At 45.7% G+C, this 13036-nt stretch overlaps 1 protein-coding gene across 4 annotated transcripts in view; it reads left to right on the top strand.

Moving 5' to 3' along the window:
- The first annotated feature begins 10845 nt into the window (after window positions 1-10845).
- Window positions 10846-13036, top strand: part of SESTD1 (SEC14 and spectrin domain containing 1) — a 48791-nt gene continuing 46600 nt past the window's right edge. For 2 of the 4 annotated variants that reach the window (XM_033064406.2, XM_033064409.2), the window contains exon 1: window positions 10846-10942. The gene's annotated coding sequence lies outside the window, so the exon portion shown is untranslated. Of the gene's footprint in view, window positions 10943-11165; window positions 11224-13036 lie in introns of those variants that run through there. The other 2 variants (XM_033064410.2, XM_033064407.2) reach the window with 2 other exon arrangements.

The following is a 13036-nucleotide window of genomic DNA, read 5'->3' on the forward strand; positions in this document are numbered from 1 at the left end:
GTTTGTGCAACTGAGAAATTCTGGTTGCTGTCGAAACATTTCTGTGTTACTAAATATCACAGCATAGGTGGAACCTGCCACATTCTGACATAGGTTGACATGTTCAAACCTGGAATATTGGAGGACCCCTGAACTTTGCTGTCACATCAGGGGGAAGCCATTTGAAGAATGGCAGAGAAGCAGCTTAGAAAACCTTGGCTAATCAAATTTGTGAGACAGCAGGAGAGTGTTTGAAGAGAGGGATTGATACCAGAAAAGGCACAATGGAGTGATTGAGTACTGAGAGGGAAGGGCATGTGTGACTTAACAGGAAGGATTTACTTTATAACTTGGGCTAGAGTTGGATGAATATTTCCTTTGATGGAAGGGCTGGATAAATCAACTCTGCATGGAGGGAGCTAGAGAGGCTGCTGAGGAGGTTTTACAGAAGAGTCAGCACTAGCACTGGTGACAAGAACCAGCAGGCTTAAGGACCTCCTTCTGGGAGGGCTTGTAGGTGGCCAGTCAGTGGAAACATCTGGGGCCTGTCTGTCCACAGAAGCTTTAAAAACTTGCTGGTTTTGGCTGCACACGCTTAGCATGCTCATGAATTTTAAGAAGGAAGGTTCATCAGGACTATTTGCTGCTATGTCAGGATAAAGAATTCTGAAAGTTTAATTCGTAGTACATTGCGTTTTCAATCTGCTCACTGGTACATGGGAAGAATATGAGGGATTTTAGCTATCTTTTCTTTAGAAAGGATCATTTACTGATATAAAATTTGCTATGAGTCTCTAAGGGAATGTTGGGTTTTTTTTACATATAGAAATGCAAATTTTCACATTTTGCAAAATTTTATGTAGAGTAACTTAGTATATATGATAATATTCTTTCACAATATTTGTTTTTATCAAAGGTTTTCAGTATTACCTTATTAAGTAAAAGTTGTTGCATGATTTTGCTAATCTCTGCCCTACTTTTCCTCTCTCTCAGTATGAGCTGTTCTGAAATTATGTTCATGTACTAAAAGACAAAGTGCCAAGTACCTAATTTAGTACTCAGCAGTTACATCCAAATTCCAGTTGTTGTATAATACCAAATACTCTAAAGATGACAAGCTCAAGAAATACTTGCCTCAGACTGGAAACTTATCAGCACTTTGGATTAGACAGTATTATTCAAATTACGTTTAAATGGCACTTTATTCTCAAGGTGGCCTGAATGATTTAACAAACTGTAATGAGTGACCTCTATGACAAAGGTAACTATTGCAGCCTGATTGCCCACAACTGTGCAGAAAAAAAAAAACCACAGGAAAAGTTTTACAAACTACTTGTGAACTATGCAAAAAACCAACAAAACAAGAATCAATCAGTAGGGTTTTAAAACACTTCTGTGGGTTAGAAACATGTACAGTAATTTCACAATTATAAGCCGCACCATTTTGACTAAAATTTTGCTCCCACCCCGGAAATGCGGCTTACACTCAGGAGTGGCTAATATGTGAAAAATTTTCTGAAATTTCCAACCCCGGAAGTGCCAGCCAGGGTGCCAAGCTGAGCACCTGCCAGTAAAACCCAGGATTTTGCGATTGTTACAAATTAGTTACTCTGTTGCGCAGCGGGTGGGGCCGGCTCAGTGCTGGCAGCGCGGGGTGGGGAGGGAGGCAGGGGAGCTCCCTCCTTCGGGCAGTGCAGCCCGGGGGAGAGGCGGGGGGCTCCGTGCTGCCATCCCCGTGGCTCGAGGGGGAGGCGGGGGCTCTATGCTGCCATCCCCACAGCCCGTGGGGGAAGCGGGGGGTTCCCACTCCCGCCCCCGCCCCCGCCTGCCACCGCGGGGCAACACCGGGCTGGGGCAAGCGAGCCCGGTGGCAGCGGCAGCTGGCCCCGAGCGGCCCTAATGAGCGGCAGTGCCGAGCTGGGCCACCCGGCCCCATCAGCAGCCCCGAGTGGGCCGAGCTTGCACAGCCCGAGCCGAGCCAGTAAATCCCACCATCCCGCGGTTCTGTTACTATTTGGCAACTTTGTTGCACTTGGGTCCTTGCTGCGAACGACAGAGCGGCTTATACTCAGGTGCGGCTTATTTATAGACAAAGAACAAAATGTTGCTAACACCCGGAGATGCGGCTTATAGTCAGTGCGGCTTGTAATCGTGAAATTACTGTACTGTGATTAGGCTCCCAAGGCTTTTAGATGTGCTTGAAAATCCTTGCCATTCTGACAAAGATTTCAGAAATAATTTATGTAAAGGATAAACATGTCATTATATTTGAAACGACCCTTTCAAAATGCATTAAAGCTTGTACACGGAAGTTTTTATAAAGCAGTGAGCAATACACTCCACATTCCAAGATGCTTTATTTTTTAATTATAGCTACAGATGTACAGTAATTTCACGATTATAAGCCGCATCATTTTGACTAAAATTTTGGTCCGAACCCAAAGTGCAGCTTATAATCAGGTGCGGCTTATATATGGACAAAGAAGGAAAAGTTGCTGTTTTAGTTTGGAGGACAGGTGTCTGCTGAGAAAGGCAGGAACTTCTCTTTGAAATGGAGAATGTAAACCCCCTCCCTCCAAATTATTATAATTAACTCCTCTTACCCTTTTGCTTCACACACATCTCCTCCCTGTGGAGACTGAGAAACATCACCCCAGCAGGGCAGGGGAAGCATGAAATCACTCCCACATCTCTCTTCTCTTTCTTTCACAGGACCTACAGGACACTGTGAAGCTTGAAAATGAATGTCAACCACACAAAAATCCCTGGCTTAAAATTTTGCAGGCATTTAAATTTTGCAGTATTAAAATTTTGCAGGGAGTATTATCTGATGAAGGTTGGCAATAGAGGAGGGGACCAAACTGGAGCCAGGTACCATCAGAATCTTCCTGGTGGCTAAAAGTTTTGGCCCTGCCTGTCATTTCAGGTGCTATTTCCCTTTCTCCTTGCTTTATGCTGTCCATCAGCATTGTCTGACAGCATGATGTGGTTCATTAAAAAAGGGAGGGATCAGGTGCAAGATGAATTTTCCAAAAGATCTTCCAAACGACCATGTGTAGAGGCACAGAACAGCTTTCTGAAACAGAGTTAATAATTCCAGTTGTTAATAATGCTCCACTCACAGCTGATGCTGTTCCCAGCACCCACAGCCAAGCTGTGCAGATCCCACTTGTTTGCAGGCAGGTTGGGAAGGAGAGAGAAGTGATTCTGAATAATATTTCATGTGACATTTGGCATTTAAGAATATTATGGCATTGTTTTAAAACACTTCATGATTTCTAAGCAATCCTGCCAGAGATTGCATGTATGAAAATGTGCTTATTTGTTTCTATAGGTTGACTTTGCACTTGTTTTGAGCATTGGTACACACCACAGACTTCCCCAAATTAATTGTGCAAAGTGCACAATGTTTTGAAAACCAGTTCCTAAATAGATACTCGGTATAGAGCAAGAAAGGTGAGCAATTAGGAAAGCACATGAGTTGATATTTACAGCAGCTGGATTTCAAAAAGTTTTAGCAAGTTACAAGCCCTCTTGAAAACAAGCAGGAAATATTCCACAATATTCCTTCAATTCAACTGTCATTATTAAGTTGGGGTTTTTTAATGACACGGCTTTTAGCAGCTCAGACCACCTGAAGTGGACCTCCTGCTCACTACCCTGGCCAGCAGGGCTGCAGAAACATGGCGTGAAGGATGATCAGGGCTCAGGGAGCTTCAGGGATGTGCTTCAAAGGGCTTTTTTATTACTCTGCTCATCATCTTCAGAGCTCTGGGCACTATGTCAGGCTCTCAGCAAGTGTGGAACGGTGGGGGAAAAAAAACCAAGGACAAGGAAGAGGGAAGATTGTGTCTGTAATTGCTCACCTGTAATTATCTGCCATTGTGCATTCTGTTCCTGCTTCTCATTAGCATAGAACCAGGAGAGTATTTAATTGCAACATGGCTCTGTCCATGGCATTATCTGCAAGTAGAGCAGATCAGCTCAGCCTTGTGGGGCTGAGGGAGAGATGAACTGCTCTGATGGAGATCAGGAGGGGCAGCAGGGCACAGCTGCTGGATCAAGAGGCAGAATACAAATCACAGGGCACCAGTGTGGGATTAAACAAGTGCTGTTCTCTCTTTTTTCCACTGATCACTTGGTGGTGGCAGAGTCCCACATCCCAGCTAGCATCCCAACATGTTCTGCACTGTGAGGCTGATTTTCCAAAGCATCCACAGCTGGCTGGGGGGACAGGGAGCTGCAGGAACCTGAATTTGGGATTGGATTTCATGGCTGTGCCTCGCTACCCTGTCCTGTGCATGGGCCTTCGACCTCGGTGCCATGGGGGGAGGACTGTGGGGCGAGGCAGCGCCGCTGATTAGCGTGGACTCATTAGCGATAACTACTGGCATGCGGTGGCCGGTTGGAAATGTCCCTCGTGCACAAAACTGCACAAAATTTGGGTGGGGACGCCCCCAGAGCCACCCCAAAAATCCACCCCCCACCCCCCCCCAAAATCCATGATCCCAATCCCATAATGCATTGCGGCCCCGCCCAATCCCGTAATGCATTGCGGCCCCGCCCCTACCCACAATGCATTATATATAGTAATTAATTGTTATAATTTTGAAATCAAGGGGTTTTCAGGCAAAAACATGGGAATTAAGAATAACAGTTCTTTACTAGGGAAATTAAAATATAAATACAGTACTACAAAGAAACAAACTGCAAAACTTGACAAAGAGTACAACCTGACACCCCGTCAGGCAGGGTGTTGGTAGCAGTCCCATTAAATGGTGGCTGCATCCTCCTGCAGTGACAGATGTGGCTCAGTTGGAGCAGTGCTCCTGTAGAAAGTGCTGTTTCCCTCCGGAGATCCAGTGGTGATGTGGAGAAATCCGGTTTTCCTCTGGAGTCCAGTGGAGAAAGGGGCTCCCTTAGTGTCCCAAAACCTCTGTTTTTATCTTGGTAAGAAATGTTGGACTCTTCCCCCTGGCTGGAGCAACTTCCAATGGGATGCAGTAATTTTATCAGTCACACAGTGGGACTCAATGGGCCATTAGCAGAAAATGACTCACTGGAGGAAGGATGGGTTGTGAAAAGATAAAGAACAATGCCCTGCCTGGTTTCAATGGATGGCCCATTAGCAGAATATCTGCCGTTGAGATAAGGATCACTGTCCCCACCCTCAACAGATGGTGATAGAACAGATACCTTTTATCACACTCTGTATTGTAACATGCGGCTTATAATCAGCTGCGGCTTATGTATGGACAAAGAATGAAAAGTTGCTGGCACACGGAAGTGCAGCTTATACTCAGTGCGGCTTATAATCGTGAAGTTACTGTAATTACTTTCTTTGGAAGAATAGTTGGATTTTTAGCCATGATATTCTCTTTGTGTGACCACTGAAAACTGAGTAATTGAACATCAAATAACACTGAATCTCTATAAAATAAGCACTTTTTGACTCAGGGGGTTACAATTTAAAGCTTCTACATGAACATAATAAACTATGAAGTCAGGTAGCTCTAAGGACATCTATGCAGATACAGAGAAGAATTTTAACCAGCTCAGCCACTCACTCCTAAAAATTGCTTTTCTCTGAAAGTGAAGAGCTCTGTCTCTTATTGCCTCTAAAAATAGCTCATATTATTTATCCTCTTTCCATTGACTTTTGCTAACCATGATTGTGATTAGTGTTAGTGTATAACCTAACCTTGAGGCATGCTGCTCTTTGTAATGTAAGAAATTCAAGCCATATGAAGAGGAACCTCCACTTATTCATGTAAATGAATAGTTTTTGTCATCGTAGAAAGAGAGTCTATTTAGGCTTAGAGAAAAGGCTATTACTGGGAAAGTCCTTTCAATTTGTCCTCTTTGCAAACACCATTCCCCCCCACCCCACTTTATGGCCCTCTGAAGAAACTTAGAGTTTTTTTCTCAAGAAGATGCTTGGTAACATCACCATGTCAAGAACTGTGCTAGAATGTAGAATCACACAATAATTGGAAATGCACACAAAAACTGTAAAGCTGTCTTTGTCTTCCCCTTTTCTAAGACCACACAAAGTAACAGCTACAGTACAGGACACCCATTTCTCAATTCCTGACCAACATTGCTATCTAACCTCTTTTATGCTGTAAACATTTTGCAAATAGTTAATTTTGAAGCTGGAAATGAAATGTAAATCTAATGTAAGCAGAAACGGTGGTGGTACTGAGTGTGGTTGCCTCTGCAGTGCTAATTCACTCCCATGGCTGAAGAGCAAGGGGGTTGCAGGGACATGGGAATCAAGTCCCATTAGAAAAATCCCCCTTCTCTCCTTTTTTGTGGTGCAAGCAGAAGAAAGCACCATGGAGCTGCAAATGTGGTTCCAGCAGAACATTAGGTGCTTTGTACAGGAGTAATTCAGAATGTGATTGACTATCTCTGTGTTACTTCTACAGCTGCTGTTTCAGAGTCATGTCTTCTCAGAGCTCATGCCTCATGTGAGTATGGTAAGAACAGGTCCTTTTCTTCAGGAAACACCAGCAGAAATCCCTGATCAAACTGAGCCATCAGGAGACAGAGTATGCTGCAGACATCCCACCAGACCGGCACAAGCACCTAACAGAACAAGAAAGTTGGTCCTCATGTCCTTCCCCTGTGGCCACAAACATGACCTGAGACATTCCCATCTCCATTCTGCTGCTTTGTACCTTCTGATTGAAGCTAAAAGATCAAGATCTCTGCCCTTGTATCTCAGGTCATGTTTGTGGCTACTGGGAAAGGATATGAGAACCAACTTGCTTGTTATGTTAGGTGCTGTGCAGAGAGGAAGGCATTCCCTCTTGTATCAAAAATGCTCAGGGTCTACTGCCAGCCATAAACCATTTTCCCTTCACAAGATGAAATAAATTTGTAAGGAAACCACATTCACACTTAAGAAATCTGAGCAGCAAAATACTAACTGCAGATAGCTTTGCTTCCTTTTAAATATTTCTCAGGAAATGCAACCTTTAGGATTTTATTTTATTTTATTTTATTTTATTCAAGAAAGACCAAGTTATGAAGACTGTATTTCACAGAAAATAAAAAGTAATTAAAGAAAGTAATAAAAGTCACTGCCAAGTTTGCTGCAGGAAGCACAATCCAACAGCCTCTAGTACTTTGAAGGACATGATGAGATTAGGAGATACTTCATTGTTTTTACCTCAGCATTAAGAAGCACATGAAAAAAACCACAAAACACTCCAGATTCTTCAGAACCTTGCAAAGTTTCATACTACTGTATCTCATTACAGGTATGTCACTCATACCTTTATAAAATCAAGGTTTTATCTTTTTTTATATACATAATTGAACTGAAGAACTTCAAAATTATGGCCAGGATTTTAAAATATTGTTTTACACACCCTCTGATGAGTACAATAAAACATAGATCTTCAAAACCTGCTAGGTGCTACCTACACAGAGTGCCAGGCTTTCAGCCTGTGCCAGTCAATAAACAAAATCTCCTTGGTTTGGGCTATTCGGGACTCGAGTTTCAAATTCTATTAAGAGCACAATTTAAGGCTTTGTTGTAATTGTTTCAGAAGAAACAATCACTCCTCAGTTCAGGATTCAGAGCTAGTATTTGTGTTTAAAGGGGCATTTCAAATCTCGCTGCTAATAGGTGAATGTGGCTTACCTTCGGAAGCCAGCTCGTGTACTGAATTCCGCAGATCTTTTGTTTGCTTCTCTGATGTTTTGAATGTGCACTGAATGCTTGTATTTTTCTGTCACTTTCAGTTTCCAAACCTCCTCATACTGTTTATCAACATAGAAGGGGCTTTTTTCACTGTTTTCCAAAATGAATCTGGCTGCATGACAAATACATAAGGTTTAAAACTAGTAGATGCCTCTGCTTACCCATGAATATGATGAGACCATCTTGCCATGATCAGAAAGCTCCATAGAGAAAACATTCTACAGCTTTTATTTACAATTCATTGCTGCCAGCCTATACTTATGCCACTGCATATAGTTATTCCCTTATTGTATGTATATACCTTTTATGAACTGGACAGTTCTGTAAGTTACATCTCTAGCCAATACACTGGATACTGCTGGCTTGCATTAACTTAACTGCTCACATTCATTTTTGTGCTACAAGTGAAATCAATTGCCTATCTGTTGCAGAGAGATGTGGAAGCAAATAGCGAGCAAGGCAGCAAGGTAAATCACTCCAGGTGGAAGATTTCCAGTCCATCAGGTGCAAGGCTGTGCCTGGCAGCACGTCCTTGTGCCCAGTGGCAAGTGGAGCAAGAGGGAAGGTGTACTGCAGGCCTGTGGGGTGCTGCACAGGATGGCCAGTGTCCTATCTGGTGGCACCTGAGATCAGTGTTAACAGTGCCACCATGAACTGGTGTCCATAGAAGTGTATAGGGGCTGTGTTTGTTTTTCTTTGAAGGCTGATTTTTCTGGAAGTGCAACGACTGAGGCTGGAAGCAGTAACTGTTGTGAGAGCACTGCTCTGCCCTGTAACAAAGGCTCTGTTGTGCTGGCACACAGCACAGTGCCCACAGCTCAGGATGTTTTCAGCCTATTTGCTTTCATTTGTATTTGAGTTAATCTGGCACAGCTGCTGGAGAATAACACCATATATTAAGGGCCATTTTAATCAAATGGATCCTTGGTACTCTGATTTCTTCCTACAGGCAGTTTGCATGGAAAGGCAATTAACTACAACTCCTGACTGATGGCATGACCTTAAAAAATTTAATTATGTCAGATTCTGTCCTGGCAACTCATTCAGCAGAGTATGCAAGGAAAACAAAAGTCAGGAAACTTGTTGCAACATCTTTATATTTAAACTAACATATCTCCAACCTGAGTACAACTGAGAGTGACTTTTGGGTAACTCTCTCTTATGGAAGGCACTGCAAGTATTCCGTTCATCCTCTGCAGGAGAAGCTGTGTTTTGTCCTTGAGAATAGACTCCAGTTGTGACTAGAAAAATGGAGAAATAGGGTCTATGTTTTTTTGGCCTGAATTCCTTTCCCTCTACCTCTTCTTCTCTCTCCCACTCCTCTCCCAAAAGTAATCATAAGAAAATTTATTAGGATTAATGAGTTCATGTGTACTGAAAATTTAAGATCTACAAGCCAAAGCAAACCCACCCTATTTTAAAAGGTGCAATTTCCTTTATTGTGTAGGCTATGTGATTGGTATGGTACACAGAATGAAATATCTGCACTATGGAGGGTCTTAGACATGTGAAATAAGAAAGAGAAATTCACATGTGACAATCTGCTCTGGTTTTTCCTTTGTTGATTTTTGTCTTGCTCCTTTTAAAGATATATGTGTCAGTGAGTCTTACTGAGTTTTCACATGTGTTGGGCATCAGATCACTTACCTAGTGTTCTAAAATACTATTTGTCTTACAGTCAGAGCTTACAAAATACAGCCTGAGGGATCTCAAGTAAATATTGATGAATAGCTTCTATTATCTTACCTTTTGCCCACAAGTATGCAATAAGGATAAATGTAGGAGAGTGATCTAAAAGTTCAGTCTGGCACATTCTTAAATCATTAGTGAATGTGCTTAAAATATTGTTCAAGTTGTCCTCTTTTAATAAAGTAAAAAATAATTAATTTGGTTCTCTACAGCAATTACTTTTAGTGGGAAGATGATCATTTATCTCTGTTTATCTCTACAGGTTGTGATGGAAGTAATTTTGCCCTTCCTCCTTCTTTGCTGCTGCTGTTTTAAGTATTCTTCCAGGAAAGAAAGGCTGAACAGAGAAGGTATGTTCTTGAGGCTGGCAGGCCTTGGCTGACATGCCTCATCTGAAAATCAGAACGACAATATCTTTATGTCTTGCATGTCCAGTGGGTGGTGTTGCTGAAAGAAGGACAGCTTTCTGAGCGAGCAGAGGCCAGGGATGAGGTCAGTACCACAGGCGTGCCCGATGGTGACGGTGAGGGCGGTGGCTCCAGCAGATGTTGACTGGACAGCAAACAGGAAAGGTGGTGAACAGTGGTGCTTCTGCAAACTCTTGTTTGGAGGGGAGAAATGAAGCAGTTGCAGCCTCTGTGAAACAGTTTTCATAGTGAATGAGATTCAGTAAATTATATTCAACTGCTCTGGAAAAACCAGGAGCAAAATTATGGTTAAGAGAGTTTGCAGAAGCCAATTTTTTAAAGAGCTATCAGGTCACCTAATGATGTATTCAGATAGGAGATTTAAGACTGCAACCTGTCCTGGAGTGGTTAGGCTGAACACAAGGCAAGTGTCCCAGCCAGCTTTCTTCACATTTCTTTCTGCATTTTTGCTTCTATTATTTTAGTCTTGGCATGACAGAGTTTTAGGGTGTTTGTCCAGGAGCTAAGACAGACAATGGGTTATTATCTGCCATCGGAGGGGAAACAAAATACACGTCAGTGCTGAATTGGACTAAATGATCCTCGTGGGTGCCTTCCAACTCGGGATACTCTGCGATACTGAGTGCTGAACGGCCCGGGGGCAGCCGACACTGCCTGGGACACTGCCAGCGCTCACCTGGGAGCCGCCGGGCTGGCACCCAGCCGGCACAGCGGGTCCCTCCAAAGAGCAGAGCGACAGTACTGCTATCCTAGCGCGGCCGCCGGTGCCACAGTCGGACACATCCGGGCAGCCTGTCCCACGCTGGGTATTCACCACGACGCTCGGTGGCCGCGGGGGCCGGGGCCGGGCGGGGCCGCGCTGGCGGTACCGCGGCTCCGCGGGCGGGGGCGGCGCCGAGCCCGGGCAGCGCCGAGCCGGGGAGGGCAGCGGGGCGGGCCCGCCAGCGCCCGGCGCTCGCCGTCTCCTTGCCGACGGAGGAGGGGTCGGAGCCGCCCCCGTCCCCAGGGGCTGCCGCCGGGCGAGCGAGGCGGTGCAGGCGGCCGGGGTTAGCCGCCGCAGCCCGGCCGGAGCGGGCGGGTCCAGGCTCCGCCCCGCGTCCTCCCAGCCCGGGCACCCGCAGCGCCGCATCGGGTGAGTACCGCGCTCCGGAGCGGCTCTGCCCCGGCCCCAGCCCCGCGGAGGGCGGCGCAGGCCCTGCGGCCTGGGCGCGCTTTGTTCCCGGGGCGCTCCGCGCTGCCGTGCGGCGGCTCCGGCTCTGGCGGGGCGGCTCTGGCGGGGCCGTGCTGCGCTGCGGAGCGGCCCCGGCTGCGGGCTCGCCCCTCCCCGCTCGCCGCCCCGCGGTGCGTGCCCTGGCCGCGCGGGGAGCCGGGGGCACGGCGGGTCGGAGCGGCCCAGGGGAACCCGCGCAACAGGTTGGGGCATTGTTCGTGCCGCCACTCCAGACGCGGCCGTGGCGGCGGTGGGGGGGGGCTCGGCTGCCCGGGGGGCTCCGAGTGGCCGCGGCCGGCGGAGCTTCTGCCTTTGTGCGGGGGGAGGGCGGCCGTCCCTCCCGGCCGGCCCCGAGGCGGCTGTCGCGGCAGGCCCGGCCGGAGGGAGCGGGGTTCGGCAGGGAGCGGCCGGGGCACAGCCCCGGTTCCCGGCGGGGATTTTGGCGGTGCGTGGCCCCGGCCAGCCCTGCGGCGGGCGGGGGGCGAGTCACGGCCGTGTCACGGCCGCCGCGTCGGGCGCTCCTGGATTTCTGGAAGCACTGCCTGGTCGGGAAGCTGATTCACTGCTGAAGACGTGGTTGCTCATAGCTGTGGTTTCCCTTTCTCTGATTTTTGACAGGTCTATTGTCCAGCAGTTTTGCCTTCTCTCCCATTATTGTAGTGTCCCTCGCTACTCCCTAGCAGAGCTTGTTAGCCAGGCAATTGTACTAAGGCGATGCTCTAAAGCACTGTTTTTGTTAAAGCATTTAAACGAATCTATGGAAGCAGGAGTGGAAACAATTAAGGGAGAGTGGTTCGTTATTTTTTTGACTTTTTGTAAGTTTTTTGATGAGCAAAATGGGAGGTTTATGTGGATATGTATTAATAGATGTTTTTGTCTGTGGCTCTCTCATATTTCTGCATCCCAAAGGAAATATTGGTCCTCTCCATTTTTAGTATTGCAGTGTGTGCAGCGTCCTCTCAATTGGACTTTGTTCCTGCATTAAAATTCCCTGTGATGTGGAAGTACTGGGTTTTCCCCCTTTTCTCCCTTCCATGACACTGCCTGCTAAGATTCAGCGTATAGTAAATAATGAATACTGTTACAGGATTACTGATAATTATTAATTACTGTGCTAATAAGGGTTCTCCTTTATCTGAATGCGAGCATTTACAGTCCTAATGCCGTTGTCTGAACCAAGCAAAAACTTAAGAGAGAAAAGGGGGAGGTGGACTATGGACTAGAACTGGAGCTTGCTCAGAGAGGCCTAGGGCTTGGTGGGGTGCTGGTCATGCCTTGCTCTTTCAGGAGAAAAGCAGCGAGGCAGAGCGTTGGAAAAGGCTGCTCAGGGACATTGTGGAGTCTTCCTCTCTGGAGACATCCAGGAGTCCTGCCTAGGCTGGGTCACCACCAGCAGTCAGGCAGGATTGTGTCCAAATGGAGATCCATTAGAACCATTCAAATAGTTCATCTCCAGAGGTCCCTTCCAGTCCTAACAATTCTGTGGTTCTGTGAAAATCTTCCACCAAAACTAAGAGTAATTGCATTGTGGTTTTAGAGGTGGATTTTAGGATTTTGCACATTTCTTTGTGCAAATCATAGATTGCTGCTTGAAGAGTACTGTAAATTCATCTCAGCTGAGTGTTTTTCCTGGAGTGGTATGCTAATAGGTGATAGTTTGTTTGATGTTTAATTGATTGGTATCAGTTTTCCTAGAAATACAATTTAAGATAAAGAGATGTGTTTTTAAATTTCTTACAAGAATATTCAGTGTAAGAAAAACTGGTGTGATGTCAAGTTGTAGGCTGTAATTCTAAATTGGCTATGGATTCGAATTTCTCAGCAAAGCTTATGTAATCAGGAAATTAACAGTTTTATCATTTTCTATGAACCATGTAAAGAAGTCAGGTGAAGCTCAGCTCAGTTTCAGTTGGCTGTTGCTTGAGAGTGGTAGTAGGAAGGGAAAACAGAGGAGTTTCTGTAAGATCTTTAATACAGTGCTACCTGACTATCAAGAATCTCTAGGAGCAGATTATG

The sequence above is a fragment of the Catharus ustulatus genome, chromosome 7 (assembly GCF_009819885.2).
Source record: "Catharus ustulatus isolate bCatUst1 chromosome 7, bCatUst1.pri.v2, whole genome shotgun sequence".
NCBI lineage: Eukaryota > Metazoa > Chordata > Aves > Passeriformes > Turdidae > Catharus > Catharus ustulatus.